We start from the raw sequence: 15,180 nt of genomic DNA on the forward strand, positions 1-15,180 counted from the left end.
AACATCAGAAAGTCTTAGCTGCTCAGCAGAAAAAGCAGGGTGAAATGTAAGAGCAGGTGGTGACTTCAGGTATGGAAGGCCTTGCTAAAGAGGCAGCATTGAGGATTTACACATTGAAACCCTTTCAGACTCCATTTAGGTGTCATCTCATCTGTTAAGAGTTCCCACTATCCATGTTCATCATCTCCTCAAGCTCCAGAGTGAGTTCCTTGCTTTATGGATCACAAAGTACATAAAATGTACCTCAAAACATAACCTTTCATCATTTTCCTGTTGCTATTAGAGTGAGTCTTATTTACGTCCATCTCCTCGTTTTGATTTCCAGTGACTTTAGGGCAAGGGCTGTGTTTCATTTACCTTTATATCTTCCCTTAGGTTCTGTAAATACACTAGATGCTCAAATTCAAATTGAGCCAACTTTTATGCACATGTACCCTAGAACTGAAAGTATAATAAAAAAAGTTAATTATGAGGAGTTTCGTTTTTGAAAGCTATACTTTGTACCTCACTTAGCTCTGAATCTGACAGATTTCAAAGGAAGCTCTCATTTACAAAAGTCATTGCCACCATGGGAAGAGGTATTTTCTAGAATTGTAGACTACTGACCATTCAGAATGCTTGCCCAGGTAAGTGACATGTGTCGAATTTTCTTCTAGAAGAAGTTAAAGTTGGAAAACAATGATCTCTTCCAACACATTTCAGATAATTACCCCTTGGTCGAGAAACAGAATTCTCAAGCTTGCTGCTTGCAAATGTGCCCCCAGAAGTGAGAATTTTCTAGTTGAAAAGAATCAGAAAGAGAAGTTTTTGATAAATAAACCAGAGTACTGAGCTAAACCTTGTACAACACAAGCTAGATTTCAAAGCAGGCAGTGAGAATGAGCCTAGAGTTTCAAAATTCTGCCAGAAAGTTTTGTTTTATGTTTTTGTGGAGTTTTTTAAAGAAACATTTTGCTTTTTTGTTTTGGACTTGAAGACTGTGCTCAATACAGTTTTTTGTTCTTTAAGTGACACCTGTTAAAAGAGAAAAGTAAATTGTTCAAATAGAAGAATTAATAAGACAAATAAATGCCCTTTTCTGAAGAATCCAAATGTTCTTACTTAGGATCTGATTATGAAATTCCAATTATAAATAAACTCCCAACCCATTACCCAAAAAAGGAATGTCTCCAAGTTTAGACTGAGGTAGGATAAATACTCCACATTCTATTCCAAATACCAAGAACAAGGTAGGTATTTTCCCTGCTGCTTCCCTACCCTGAAATTTGACATTCATTTTAATGATGCTTACTTTATTACTTGTCAGAAAAGTGAAATGGCCTGTCAATTTTATGGAGTTTCTCCTACCTTTTAAATGATTATATTACATTTTGAAATAAGTGTATAGCTCCCACCTCCTTTTTTTAACCTAAATGGTTCATGTGTGGGTTTGGTACTTGGCTACGAGTGGAATGAAGTCATAATTTCAGGAGTCCGAAAGAATAGATCAAAATCATGCCAACACTTTCATGGATGGATATATGCTGCTAAATGGATGTTTACCTAGAAAAGTCATCATCTGGCATGCAACACAGTGAATGTTTCTAAGCGGCTAACTCATGTATACTAAACAAATTTGGCTTGGCTGCTGTGAGAGCTGCCCTTTGGAAATTCTCAACATACATTTGTTTGATTGAGCCGTCATTCCCAGTTGATCTGCTGATGATCTGTGTCACTTTGTTTAAATGTCCTGGTGTGGTTTTCTATATATATACAGTGAAAAGCCAGTATGTTTCTGTGATGGATTAAATAGAGGTGAAATTCGAGAGTGACTCCTGTTTTTGATTCCTGTGTTCTCAGACAGGTGGGTCTGGAATGATCAAGAATGTCACATTCAAACACAGGGGAAAATATGGAGCCCTTTTGATTTAAAACACATTACCGTAAAGATATATTTGCTACTGTGTTCTCCTCGTACCAGAAGCTATTTAGGATTTCCCACCTAAACAAACACCATATGGGTTAATTCTCAGCATCCTTTTCAGATGTCCAAAAACAGGGGACACAAAACTCACTGCTTGGAAATGCAGTCTAAGAGAAGCAAACAAGGCTCATTGCTGATGTATGGATTCGGAAATCAAATGCAAGGTCAGGCTAGAACTGAAGCTCCAGATCTCAAATATCTCAGTAATGGTTCAGAGGGAAACCCAACACCACAGTGCCATACCATGTCTGAGACACTAATCAAGCGACTGCCTGTTTGCTCTGTGGTTAAAGCATTTCCTGCAGCTAATCTTCCTAGATAGGCTCTCAGCTTTAATAACCTATGGGGTCTGCTGTTAAGTGCCGGGATCTGGGCACCATCAGCATTGATGTCTCCACTCTGCCAAACCCCAGACAGCACGTGATGCACACATATTCCCTCCCCTTAGCTTCCATGGATGCAGTAGACAAGGGCCTGCCTTAAGCTAGGTTCCCCAACTCAAAAAACATACAGCCCTGATCGACCTGCTATCATACCCAAAATTCTCCCCCACCCCATGCCCCTGCCACCCACTTAGCATTATTTCTTCAGGCTAAGGTAAAATCATCTTCAAGAGTTCTGACCATTAATCATTTATTCCTTTCCATTTATATTTAAAGCCCTACCATGGACCAAGACACTGAATGTGGACTCTAGAAACCAGAATACCTGGCCTCATTCCTGGCCTCACAGAGCAACATTTCAGTAGAGAAGGAAGACATGCAAACAAAACACAGTACCCATGATCAACAAACTACATCCAAGGTTCAGTGGAGAGAGGGAATTCATTCTGTCTCAGGGTAGAAATGGCTAGGGAAGGCTGTCAAGAAATGGCCGTATCTAAGAAGGGAAGAATAAGCTGAAGAAGAAAGATGGCTTTGAAGGCCTTCCCCAGAGAAAAGACAAAGAAAAAAAGACCATACTAGAAAGAAGAGAGGACATATCTAAAGGCACGAAAGTATGAAATAGCTTAGCATGTGTATGAGACTAAGCATTCCTCAGTATTGTCTGACTTATAGTGCGAAAGAGAGTAGGTGCACATGCAGAGAAAGAGGCAGTGAGGATCCAAACAATCAAAGGACTCAAGCTATACCCTAGAGCTTGGTCTTTCTCCTATTGTCAACATGGAAAATGGAAAGACCAGAACTGGATATTAGCATGGTCACTCTGATTCAAAAAAGAGGAGATATTTAAAAGTGGCAGAAGGCAAATGGACTAGTCAGAGGCTGTTTCAGTAGTCCATGACAGAAATCACGAGAGCTTAAAAAAGGGACTGTGATGCTGGAGGATGACGAATAAGAGGGAGAGATTTAGGAAGTAAAGAGAGTCCAGTAAGGGAGTGAAACAGGGATAAAATAAATTTCAATGAGCCCATACACTATGTCATGAGTTAATTTATCAGTGATCAATAAAGTTGGCCACTCCCAGAAACTGGGACACACATGGGGGCTGAGGACACAGACAGAGAGAAGATTGGAATGCTGAACAATAAAGTAATTAGAATACTGAACAATGAATCAGGAGCCCTGAGCCACTGGGAGGCAATCATAGAGCCCTGGGCATCTAGACAGTAAGGAGGCTGCAGAACCAACAGGCTTTTCCCTTGCTTGAAGGCAACCTGGAGATCAGAAGATCAGCATGGGGATAGTAGGAAAAAAAATGTCATTCTTACATGTACAAATAGAAAAAATAATACAAAAATTAGCTGGGCATGATGGCACATGCTTATAATCCCAGCTACCCAGCAAGCTGAGGCAGGAGAATCGCTTGAACCCTGGAGGTGGAGGTTGCAGTGAGCCGAGATTGCACCATTGCACTCCAGACTGGGCAACAGAATGAGATTCTGTCTCAGACAAAAAAAAAAAAAAAAAAAAAAAAAAAACAGGTAAGGCATTAGACGACACCTTCACTAGGTCGTGCAGACCCTTAAGGAATGTTGATTCCCTAACAAACCTCATGCCTTGATATTAGTAGCTGTGCCTTTATCCTGATCACCCTTATGGTCCTACGCACTTTACATTGTTCAATATACTTTGGCAATCCTAACTCAGGTACTGCCTTCACAAAGTGCTTGCCAGGTACACACCCCTTTCCTTGCTCAGTGTTGCCTGAACTGGGATTCCTCAGGAACGGCTCCAAAACCACTCCTGACCTCAGTGGTTTTGATAAGTATTTATTAAGCAAAATTCAACTTACATGTTACTTATTCCTACTGTTGAGACCTTTGAGAGAGGAAAAAAAGAAAGTAGCTTAATGTCAAGAAAAGTAATTTGTTAAGATAATTTTTAAAACTCATTCAGTGAATATGCAGGAAATCCTGCAAAATCAACATTCTCTATACAGTGTCCTTCCCTGCTTATCCTCCCATCCCGAACTCCAAATCCCCAGAGCACAGCACTGGGTGGCTCCCCAGCCCACAGGTCCCTCAGCCTATGTGCCTTCCTCTCCAAAGGAGATCTGATCCTTTCCCAAATTGATCTGTTTGCTATTATTTACTTGTGTATTTTCTTGGTGCAAAAAAATATAGAAAAGGGAAAACAGAGAGAGGGTAGAAGTTGGGTTTTATTTATTACGGTTTAACATTATTTATGATTATTGTAATTTAGGTCCAACATCCCAAGAGTCTCATTGTAATGGGTGCAATAGATACCAATAAAATAGTGTCACAGAGCATGTACATATATTCTTCTACTTCCTTTTTTTACAAGTCGTATTTTCTCTATGCACACAAAGCAAATCCTGTCAAATTGCAATATACTTCTAGGCATTCTGTTTTGGATTTTCATTTTAAGAAATATAAAGGGAAAAATGAACTGCAAGACATTTATTTATTTTATGGACTAATTTGCGCCATCCAAAAGAGAATGACGATAAATCCCTTTTAGGGAGGTCTTGTGTTTACCATTTGATAGCCATTGAAAGTAAATAAAATAATATAGAATAAAATAAAAACAAGATGGCAGGGGCTCTATATTAATAAGTCCAAGTGATTAAAACGCAGATCAAACAATAAGATTCTTTTTTATTTTGGCTTTTGAAATTTAGTAATTCTATTAACCCTCTGAAACATAAAAAGACAAAATTTAAGTATATTTTCTTAACTGATGAACATAATAAAATTTAGATTTATAAGTTTGGTTATTATGTGTACATACGTTTAGTTTTAACTCAGTCCCCGGTTTCCTGAGAAAACCCAAAATGGAAGATAGATAAAAATTTACATATTTGGCTGCCAAATATTTTTGCTTGGGAACTGAGAGACCAAATCAGTCATTGTTGAGCAACCCAGTCTCACAGAGGACTCTCTGGCAGTCTGGCTCTGAGATCATATTGCAATAAATGCTTTTCTATAGAACTAGACCCTATTCTAATTCAAGAGCTTTAAAACTTTAAAATAACTAAGAACCAAATTTCTTCCTAGATTAAAAAACATTGTTTGAAAAAAGTTGCTAAGGATATAAGAAATATATAAACTGGAATTTTTATTGGTTGCCTCCCTGCAAAATATGCACACACACACACCACCACACAAGTCTTGCCTAATTTGAATTGACAAAGGCCAATCTTTCCCACAATGGAAATGCACAGACGGAGAAGGCCAAACAACAAAACAATCCAGAGAGTTAAAAAAAGAAAAAAATTGTTAAGGCCTACCAACAAACAAAAAACAAGCTCAAAATAAATTGGAAATAAACTCCAAACAAACCCAGCCAAACATAAAGCAAAGGAAATCCAAAGCAAACAATCAAAACATCTTTAAAAGTATAGTACAGTGATCCCACACTGTTGCCTATGGGGATTGCTGGAGGGGAAACCCCCCAAGCTCAGGCTGATCCGATGGGCCAGTTCCTCTGAAGCCTCCTCCACCCCTCCCATTGCCAGGCTTCCTGGAGTCCTGCCCTGCAGACCAGAGAGCTCCACGCAGAGAAGTCTCTGGCCACCCCGCCGGCCTGGTATTTGGCTCCCCAGTCACCCAGCGCACAAGTATGATGGATGATGATGGATCGCAGCACCACCAAAACCGTGTGAATTTCCCAAGGCCTCTGATTATTCTAATCGAGTCCCCAGAAGAAGCACAGAGCTTCACAAAAGCCTCCAAGGAAACCTCCCATTCCCCTTGTCTGCCTGACACAGACTCCACTAAAAAAAGCAATCAGGCCCTGATATGGCCTCCTCTCTTTGACACACAGATCCGGGCCTCCATATTCATTGTTCCAGATATGATTTAGCCTTGGATGAATTTTTAATAAACACCTACAGTTATAGCACAGTGAAATGGCCACTCTGGCTTCTCCCAGGGGAAGATAACAGTTTATGAACACTTGCCAGTCACAGCTTTGCTAATGTTCTCTCACTCTGCTAGACAATATGGTCAAAAGGGTTTTTTCTCTATCATCTAGTCTCTGTCTCTTTCTCTGTGTCTCTCCTCAACACTACCTGCTTTCTCTTTCCCTTCCTCCCTCCTTCTCTTCTTCACTCTCTCTCATTACATCTTTCTTAAACACAGAGTCTCTGAGAGATACAACTGCATAAGATAAAGGCGCAATTATAGAATTTGTTCAAAATAGATAAAAGAGTATCACAGCTAGACTCAGATATGCTTAATGGAATTTTATATGCTGTAATAATACAGGCCAAAAAGAGAGTGTAGTGCTATTTCATTTGAGTTCAGTGTCCTCGACTTATTGAGACTTTTTTTGCCATGTAAATTTGCAGCTTATGCGATGGGGAGAAACTCAAGGCCTTGTGACTGCTGTTGGCTTGTTGGAATGTTCCAGATCAATACAGACAGAGTTAATAGTACCATACAAGTGTATAAAACTCCACAAACTAGCCATATTTAGAAATACAGCTAGTGTACTTGCAGCAAACACTATGTTCATTTAGTACTTTCTAATACTTACTATCATCTAATTTCTAATACTTAGGTACTTAACAGTCCCTCTTCCCCTAAATGTACAACCTCTTGAATTCTTAAAATCTCTCAGTGTCTATTCACACATAAACACATGAGAAAAAGGGTGGTTGTACTTCTCAGGAGTGGCCCCCAAATCTCTACATCAGAGTAGCATATGGAAATGAATTTAATTCAACAAGGGTAAGGAGAGGGGGTTGAAGCTGGGTTTACAGAGCACTTTGCATAAGAATGAGAAAATGCCAACAGACTTTATCAAATAATTGGAAGAGGAGTGTGGAGAATGTTGAAGATTATGAGTTAGCTTGGAAAGACTTCCCTAACCATAGTTAGGTAACACCGCCTATACTTCTACACTGTAATTTTGTTTAGCCATTAATGATATCTCGTACATACACTTTGATTTTTTCCCCAATTAGCCATGTAGCTTTAAAGGCTATAACATTTTGAAATAGTTCATCCTGACAAACAACTCAGGATATTCAACCATAATCTTTGTTTCCTAAACCAGAAGGGTAGATAAATAAGAACAATAGATTAGGCTTCTGGAAAACCAGATCCTGTTCCTGGCACTGTCACTGATTAACTGGGAAATTCTGAACAAGTCTTTTCATCTCTCTGGGAATCTATTTCCTCACCTGTAAAATTATCGAATGCAGAGAGCCCCCAGGGTCCTTTCCAGCTCATATTCTATGAGTCCATCAATCTCTGTGTGATTGTGGAAGTAAATTCCTTGAAAGAACCACAAGTATAGTTGCTTTGTACCATAATCAGCAAAGTTCTATCTGTGTATAAACTCAAGAAAAGCCATTGAAGGCTGATGAGGATATCATTTTTAGTTTGTGTTATGAAGCTGGCTTGGATAGGAATGAGAACATGGAAAGCAATCAAGTTTTGACTTTTACTGAATACTTACTATGTGCCAGACTGACACTATCTTATGCATTTTACATCATTATCTTATTTAATGTCTCCCTGAAACCTACTGCATAAATAGGTAATAGTCCCATTTGACAGATTTTAAAAACTAAGGCTCAGAGAGTTGATGTGTCTCATCTCATTAAAACCAGTCTGCTTGAGCCCAAGCATAATATCATAATATTCTTATATTATTCTATTTCAAGGTTATTCAGTTATTCCTTTTTTTCTTTTTTTTTTTTTTTAATGGAGACTGGCTCTGTCGCCTAGGCTGGAGTGCAGTGACGCAATCTTGGCTCACTGCAGCCTCCGCCTCTCCCAGATGCAAGCAATTCTCTGCCTCAGTCTCCCAAGCAGCTGGGATTACAGGCACCTGTCACCACGCCCAGCTAATTTTTTTAAAAGTATTTTTAGTAGAGACAGGGTTTCACCATCTTGGCCAAGCTGGTCTTGAACTCCTGACCGTGTGATCTACCCGCCTCGGCCTCCCAAAGTGCTGGAATTACAGGCGTAAGCCACTGTGCCTGTCCTATTTCAAGGTTATTCTAATAGTTCCATCACTCCCATCATTTACAGTACCCAAACTATCAAATGACAAAAAAACTCATTAAAATTTGACAATAACTACTATGTTTCTTTCTTTTCCAAAAGAAAGCTATTCACTTCTTGGCTTCACTTTGCTCCTCTCTATAAGGTTGGTCCAACCAACTCCAGCTACTTCTCTAACTTAAGATTTACACACATGTTATATCAACATTGAAGGCTAACTTGTTAAAGCTTCATGAAAATTTAGAGAAAAGTCAGTCATCATTGATTATCTTACCAGTTCACAAAAACAGTTTTTGTAATTTACTGTTACTGTAATAGAACACTTGTTATTAATTCAATCAGCTTCTAAATGGAACCTGTAAGGAAAGTAAAAATCAAAATAAAACTACAACAAAATGTACCCTTGACATGTTGGCAGTCTTCTCAAGAAGGACATGCTACTTATATCTTAAACACCTCAAACTAATTGTAAAATACTTCCTCATACATAATCCAAAATAATACTTTTGAGGATATTTCTACTTAAGATTTTAATCCAAAATTAGGAGAGGAAAGAAATACCTGTCTATCTATCCATATGGAAACATTTACCTATCTATATTCCACAGATGCACTGACAAAGAATTTAGACATTAGGACAGTATTTATATTGTTATATGTAATCAAATCACCATTCATCAGACTATTCTCCATGGAATTCCATTTCTTGATGGTTATCCAGAATACTGTGACATTGACATGTAAAATCCAAGTTTGGATCCATCTACTTATTGGCCTCAGAAATTGACTGTGTTTGGGAAAATTCCAAGATTTAGAGATCAGGACCAACAGAGTTGTTAACAAAGAGCAGGATATAGTGTTATTTCCATTGCTGCAATCATAGTCTGTGAAATGCCAATATTCTGCATATATTCAAAGAACAGAATCTATCTCCAAAAACCATACAAAATAGCCCACTACAAAGGAAAATCCTTCAAGATCTTTGCATTGAACGAGGACCAGAAATAAGAGGAAAACCTCTGAGAACAGTATAAAAATGACAGATATAAGAGGAGGCCAAGCATGCCGTGAAATGAGAGACTTTGCTGACAGATGAGCACCTTTGAACTCTAACCCAATAAAAGAATTAGCACTCCCAATGTATAATCAGTACAGCAAGCAAAATATGTCAACACATGATAGGCAGGATAATCAATCGACATGCGAGGTAGGAAACAGCCAGACTAAATAGCAACCCAGTCCCACTGAGCCAGACAGGCCTTCCTGCTCCTTCAATTTCTCATACCACAGGGACTAGGAATTAATATGCAGTAAAGGAAAACTCCTAGCAAGTAAAACAACAGAGCAAGAATGAAGGGTTTTCACTAAGAAGTGATCAGGATTCCCAAAACACAGTCTTGATGTCTTGATTTTTTTAGATGTGTTCTTTAAAGAACTTTCTCCTGTCAGATACTAAAAACTTTGAAATTATCAACCACAGTACTATTATTTATTCTCCTTTCCCATGAAGATTACAGAAATAATAAAAAAGAGTAGGCGCTATGGACATAAACAGAGCTAGCTTTTAATCCTGGTTGACTGTATGCTAACCACTGACCTCAAGCAAGTCATGTAAGCAGGCTGGGCCTCAGTTTTGTATTTGTCTGTTAAAAATAGAAGAATAACATTTTTTAAAAGGAGATTTGTGACAATTAAAAAAAAAAAAAACAGAATAGGTAAAGTGTCTTATTCAACACAGATTTGATGTTGGCAATCCCAGTCTCCTCACAGCTAGCATGGTGTTTCCATCCCTGTGAGTGCTTAAGAAATGTGGTGATGCCCACATATATTAAATAATAAACTCACAGACCACAACAGAGTAATGCAGTTTCAGACATGCTTAAGAAGGGGGGAAATTGGCCTAGGTTAGAATGCCCTATTTACCATAGCTCTGCAATAGTGAGAGAGTCACCTAACCTCTCTGGGTCACAGTCAACTCATTTACAAAGTTGAGCAAATAATATCTCACCAACCTAAGGCCTGCACTGAGAAGAGTGACTCTCACAGTTCCTTTCAGCTTTAGATCACTTATTGCAAATTATCTGTTGCTAGATTATCTTATCTCATGTTCTAACTTGATAAAATCGAATAGAAATTGCTTCAATTCCTAAATCTACCTCCCTTCAGGAATTTGAAAATGATCCTTTTGTCTTATTTTGTTTGTGTTTTCCATTTTCCCAAAGGACAGTCACTAGTGTTCTCTGCTTAAAATCACTTAGCAACTCTGCAGAATTTTCATGGTGTGGTTTGAATGGTTTTTGATAGCAATTTGTTTTAAGATATTATCCTCAACCTATCTAGCCCTAAACCACAGGTAAGTATATTTTGTAACATTTTACACTCATGCCATGTATATTTCAAGATTCTGCCTGCTTTAAACTGAGTAGTTTTGTGTGATGCACTACTTTATTTTTCACTTATTTAAAATACGTTCGTTTTTCAAATAGATGCTTTGCAAGAATGACTTTCCAGCTATACATTTTGAAGCCCTCATAACTGTACTCCCATGACTTTAGCAGCACTTCAAAGGACAATTTTCTTCACTGACCATTTCAAATACTATTTGAATTAGCTAACAATTTTTCTTTGGATTCATGAGACAGAAGAGCATGCATCCATTGCAGCTAGGCTGATCATTATAATTTTAACACTACTGAGAGGATAGTAACCTAAAGTCAGAGAAGAGGCAATATTGTGAAGTTTTCTAAACAACTGCTTAACCTTGTTTCTCTTTTCTGACAAGTGTGGATATAGACAAACTCAGATATTCTAGTTTTTATTGTTCACCGATACTATGGCTACAAAAATGAAATCTGAGGCTTAATTTGCCTTATAATTCAGAAACTGAGGAGCTTTCACACAGCAACAATAAGTCATTTTTCACGTTTATTTTCCATGCACAGAAAGACACACCACTCTGCCATCAACATGTCAGGCAAAATCCAAAATGGCTTAGCACAAAAATTACCCAAAGAATGGCCATCACCAAAAGAGTTGTGACAAAGCAACTATGCTAAAATTGTACCTTAACTTGAATTGTATTTGCATTCATTTGTTTCCTAATACTTTTGGAGAACTTTGTGGAGAAAAGACTGGGATTTTTGTTTGGTAGTTTTTAAAATATCAAACATTTTGTCCATCAGCTATCCCTTCTTGAATGTGACAGTGTGATAGAATAAAGACTGACTTTTCTTTTGGAATCTCGTTGACGTGGCCTTTGGCAGCTTACGAGACCTGTCCTCACTTATTGTGTCCTTTGCACCCTGATGCCTTCTTATAAGGAAGGGCAATAAGAGAAGCCTATGACAATATCTCAACTTTTCCCCCTGGAGACTGAGATTCCATGGTTTTTTGTAAAATACAGCATGAGTAATACTTGTTATCAGAGAAGAGAAGAAAAGTGCTAGACAAATAGGAAACATCATTTGACATTTCTCCTCCACATTTACAAAGTTAAGTGAGTTGTGGAATTGTGCCTAGGAGGGAATAAATATCTCATCACAAACTAGACTCAACCAGTCGTGCTCATTGACGCCTATCAAAACACAGCCACCCTTTTCCTTTAATTCTGCTTGGATTATTTAGACTTCTCTAAATGTTTTCAATGAACTCAAAGACTAATTATTTCAATACAAAATAATTGATTCAAGCAAAACATTGCCATTATTTTATTATCTGCAGAGTTGTCCAATGATTAGCAAAAATTAAAAGGACTTACCCATAGTCCACAAAAACATGAAATGATTAGTCTTCTATTTAGATAGAATCAGGGATAGAAATGAATTGTAAGCATAGCTCCTGCCCATTTTCCATAACTGAATTTAGTAATCTTGCCTATCTCCATATGAACATATGCATATACATATGTTTGTGTGTGTTTGCGTGTGTGTGTACATAAATATATATATATATATGTGTGTGTGTGTGTATCTCACCATTCCATATGCTAACAGATGTGAAAAGGTCCTTTACTTTCTTAAGATGAAACTATTAAACTACATATAAATATCTGAAGACTTTAGAAACTGAGCCTTTCAATTTTCATTTTCCAAATGACACTACTGCCAGAAAAAAAAAATGTTTGGCAAAACTCTTTGCTTTCTAAGCATTAAGAAAAAGATGGTCATAAAACCAAAAGGAAAGATATTGCTCTCTAAAGAATCCAAATCCCAAACTAACCACAAGCAGGAATGTTTATAAAAATTACTTTCTTGAAACTCTCTTTGTTAGATATTTCATGCAATAGAAAGATCCTTCTATAAAGAACATCAGTATATCATGGACTCAGCTTGCAGGTTAAAACTCAAGGATAGGCACTGCACTGTGAATTTCCCTCCTGACTGTATGAAGAAGCTGTAGAGGAGATGTATGCTTGGTTTCCTGACATCCGCACTCCGAGAGGCTCTACTGATCCAAGTTACATATTGTGACTCCAGATGGCATTTCTAATATAAAAACAATGACTTCTGCAAAAGCACCAAAGAACCCAAAGTTGCAAAGCCAGATATGCCATCCACACCTTACATAAATATTTGTGTTAAAGAATTTCTGACTGGGCACAGTTGCTCATACCTGTAATCCCAGCACTGGGAGGTGAACGTGGAAAGATCACTTGAGACCAGGAGTTCCAAACCAGCCTGACCAACATGGTGAGACCTTGTCTTTACTAAAAATACAAAAAGCAGCCAGGCATGGCAGTGCACGCCTGTGATCCCAGCGACTCAGGAGGTTGAGGCAGGAGAATCACTTGAATCCAGGAGGCGGAGGTTGCAGTGAGCCAAGATTGCACCACTGCACTCTAGCCTGGGCAACAGAGTGAGACTCTGTCTCAAAATAATAAATTTAAAAAAATTAAAAAGATAAAAATAAATTAATTAAAAGTTTTAAAAGAATGTATTTGGATTATTTTATTACAATGATCTTACTCTTGAAAATCCATGCTGTTTTCCGTAAAAAGAAGGATGATGTTCCCTGTGTTTCTCATCTGGCTTCTGTGACACTCCTTTGGCAATTCTTGGGTATGCCATCAAAATCGTACCAGACAAATGCTCCTGAAAGCTAGGATCTATTGATTTTCACAGAAGGATTTTCCCCCTACGGCTGACAAGAAAAATAAACATCTTCCAAAGAAAATTAAGGTAAATGCCAAAATATCTCATCTCTTCCCAGTATAAATCCTTTAAAAATATTAATTATAATAATATTTGACTTCAGAAGAAAGGCAAAAAGGAAAAGTTTGAGTCAGGTGTGAAGAACATTAGGAACATTATGATCTAAATAATGTAATATAACTGAAATATATAAGAATGTCACTAATCTTCATTTGACTATAAACCAACCACTGACTTTTCAAATGATTGGAACAATCTCTCAATTTGGGTTAGAGCTTTTCTCTTCAAAAGTTTAAACTGTTCAGTTCAGTGACTGTTGAATTTCTGTTCCTGAAATACTATATACCATTGAGTACTTACTTTTGTGTTTTATTCATGGTCAAGAAACAACAGTGACTTTAACAACCTCTGCACTTTATTCAAATTGTTTTAGAAAATAAATAAAAGCAGATTTCCTTTTAAAAACATAGTTAGGAGGATTCCCAGGCAAGATGGCCGAATAGAAACAGCTCTGATTTGCAGCTCCCAGGGAGACCAATGCAGAAGGAAGGTGATTTCTGCATTTCCAACTGAGGTACCCAGTTCATCTCACTGGAACTGGTTAGACAGTGGGTGCAGCCCATGGAGGGTGAGCTGAAACAGGGTGAGGCGTTGCCTCACCTACGAAGCACAAGGGGTTGGGGAACTCCATCCCTTAGCCAAGGGAAGCCATGAGGGACCATGCAAGATACTATGCCTTTCCCACAGTCTTTGCAACCCACAGACCAGGAGATGCCAACAGGTGCCTACACCACAAGCACCCTCAGTTTCAACCACAAACCTGGGAGGCCATTTGGGCAGACACTAGCTGCAGGAGTTTGTTTTATGTTATTGTTGTTTTTTTGTACCCAAGTGGCATCTGGAACACTAGCAAGACAGAACCATACACTACCCTGCAGAGGGGGCTGAAGCCAGGGAGCCAGGTGGTCTTGCTCAGCAGATCCCACCTCCACAGAGCATAGCAAGCTAAGATCCACTGGCTTGAAATTCTTGCTGCCAACACAGGAGTCTAAAGATGACCTGGGATGCTCCAACTTGGTTGGGGGAGGAACGTCTGCCATTACTGAGACTTGAGTATGCAGTTTTCCCTCACAGTGTAAACAAAGCCACCAGGAAGTTTGGACTGGGTGGAGTCCATTTCAGTGCAGCAAAGCCACTGGAGTTAAACTGCCTCTCTAGATTCCTCCTCTCTGGGCAAGCCATCTCTGAAAGAAAGGCAGCAGCCCCAGTCAGGGGCTTATAGGTAAAATTCCCATCTTCCTGGAACAGAGAACCTGGGAAAAGGGGTGACTGTGAGTGCAGCTTCAGCAGACTCAAACGTTCCTGCCTGCCTGCACTGAAGAGAGCAGCGGATCTCCCAGGACAGCACTCAAGATCTGCTAAGAGGCAGACTGCCTCCTCAAGTGGGTCCCTGACCCCCATACCTCCTGATGGGGAGACATCTCCCATCAGGGGTCGACAGACAACTCATACAAGACAGTTCTGGCTGGTACATGGCAGGTGTCCCTCTGGGATGAAGCTTCCAGAGGAAGGAGCAGGCAGCAATCTTTGCTATTTTGCGGCCTCTGCTGGTGATACCCAGGCAAACAGGGTCTGAAGTGAACCCC

General features: G+C 38.8%; 1 protein-coding gene across 7 annotated transcripts in view; it reads right to left on the minus strand.

Moving 5' to 3' along the window:
* Nucleotides 1-15,180, minus strand: part of LOC105466009 (MDS1 and EVI1 complex locus) — a 591,474-nt gene that overhangs the window by 315,185 nt on the left and 261,109 nt on the right. The window lies entirely within an intron of this gene.

This window comes from Macaca nemestrina, chromosome 2 (genome assembly GCF_043159975.1).
Source record: "Macaca nemestrina isolate mMacNem1 chromosome 2, mMacNem.hap1, whole genome shotgun sequence".
Lineage (NCBI taxonomy): Eukaryota > Metazoa > Chordata > Mammalia > Primates > Cercopithecidae > Macaca > Macaca nemestrina.